The sequence below is a fragment of the Oryx dammah genome, unplaced genomic scaffold (assembly GCF_014754425.2).
Source record: "Oryx dammah isolate SB20612 unplaced genomic scaffold, SCBI_Odam_1.1 HiC_scaffold_20, whole genome shotgun sequence".
In the NCBI taxonomy this organism is placed as follows: domain Eukaryota; kingdom Metazoa; phylum Chordata; class Mammalia; order Artiodactyla; family Bovidae; genus Oryx; species Oryx dammah.
Window position 1 is genome coordinate 29344223 of NW_024070204.1, and position 2371 is coordinate 29346593.

The window sequence follows — 2371 nt, forward strand, 5'->3', positions numbered from 1 at the left end:
AGCTCTTAATGTTTTTAAATCCAGGAATATTTTTAAATAAGTGACAGAATGGTTAGCTCCTCTTTTTCTCCACTGAAGCTTAAATATGAAGACATTATAAGAAGGATTTAAGAGTTAATGCAGTTTAAAAGGACAATTTAAACCTTAAAATCAGTTCCTAAGGGAGATTATTAAATCTTATTCCAATTTTATACTTGTGACTAAATATTTTTTATTTAGAAAATGGCTTTGCATTCCAAATGGAAGTATAGTTATAAAATCTTGGTAAATACATTTCAAGTCTTTATTTAAAGCTTCTGTGAAATTTCATCTGTGTATAAATAGATTTATTTTTACATTTCTGTATAAATATTAATATCTATGTATGTGTCTGTGCATATATATGTATGTGTGAATACAGATATTCAAAAGATACGTTTCAAATTACATCAATCCAGTTTCAATCCATTTTACCCAAGACAGAATTTGGATTTTATGGACTTTACTTTCCTGTGTCTTACTTCATATATTAAGGAAAATAAAATAAAGCAGTTGATGGTTCTTCATTATTTTCATGATGGGGATGATGATAATCTCACACTACATTTGTAAATTATCTCATTTCTTTTTCAAACAACCACACGAGAAAAAGTAATCCTTATGTCTACTTCACAGATGAGGAAAATTAGGCCTAGTAGACAAGTCACATGCTCCGAATCATGCAACCATCAAGTTGCAAGTTTATCAAGCCAAGCTGGCTCAAAACCTATACTCCTTAATAAATAATGTGCTAGACTACCTCCCTTCTTTCTCCAGTCCTACCTACTTATGTCACAATACTTACTTTACAAGGGAAAAAGGTAAATTTCAATTCAATAATCGTCCAAGGTCACCCAATGCAAAAGAGAAAGAGATAAGATGCTCCTTTCACTACAGCTCTCAAAAATTAGAAAATTGAGGCTATGTGTCTCAGAACAAAGAGCAAGTGAGAAGCTTTCAATCAATATTTTAGACCTTATTTATAACATTTTTAAGACCTATTTTCCTTTACTAAGGCAGGGCAGGGGGGAAATGCTCTCAAGAATGTTCTTTTCCATCTATGGCCAAATCTTAGAAAAGTATGAATGCATCTCCAAAACAAAGGACCACTAGGCTATTAGACACAGGGGAAAAGAAATTGCTCTGAACAGCGGTGCATATAAACTGAATTTTTGAGGTATAATAAATATGATTCTCCTTGAAGGTGATTTTTTAAAAATTCAGGTTGGTGAAGTAAGTCAAAAGAGACAAATACAGCTCTGCACTTCTATATGCCGAGGTTAATCATAAAATGCATCTTTGCTTTAAAATCCCATGAATGTCACAATAGGAAACCATCCAGAGTCACTTCATAAATGGACCATTCTGTTTGAAACTTTGACAAATGACTCCCTGGCTTTGCTTCTCTTTGCTGAGGAAGGAAGCAGTGGCCTTCCGGGGCAGCTCCTTAAAGATATTTCTATGAGATTTATGTGGCAAAAAGCACTCTCAAAGGCAAATCGATATATCCAGGTTGAGCATTCTGATATAATCACACTGATCAAGAAAAGTGTTTCATCGCCACAGATCTGTCATTTCTTCCCCTCATTGTGTGGAGAGGCCTAAAGATCGCATGTCCCTGAAACAAAGCTCTGAATGACCGTCCTCAGTCATGTAGGATATTAACAGAATTCCATAAAATCAGCCATCACTCTGGCTGCAGAATTTATTTCTCTTGGGAAAACCATTCAAACTCAAACATGATGGGAGAAGCACATATCAGAGAGCAGAACTAATGGGGAAAGATAGGCCCACGTTATGGCTGTGGACCTAAATATACACAAAACCGGTAACCTCGGATATTTTGCACGTGTCACTTCAGTCACTTCCGACTCTTTGCAACCCGTGGACTGTAGCCCACCAGGCTCCTCTCCATGGGATTCTCCAGGCACAAATACTGCAGTGGGTTGCCATGGCCTCCTCTCCAGGGGATTTTCCCCACCCAGAGATCAAACCCATGTCTCTTGCATCCCAAGCATTCACAGGCAGGTTCTTTACCACTAGCGTTACCTGTAAATTCCATAGGGTTGTGAAAATGCTGGTCTCATTGCTCCCATTCCTCCCCAGGGAAGAGGAAAGACCTCCTGGTGAATGAAAGAAATGGACCAGTATGTCCCTCTTCTCTCTGAGGGGAAGAAGTACAGTCGTCTTGATTACCAGGTGGTCAGGTTCTCACTAGGCTCTGTCTTAAACTCTCTCCAGTTCCCAGAGCTGCACAGTCCAGCAACCCTCCTAATGGGATCCAGTCTCTGAGTGTCACTGACCTACTTTTTCTTTAATGAAACTCAACAGTGCCCTGATTAAAATTTTCCTA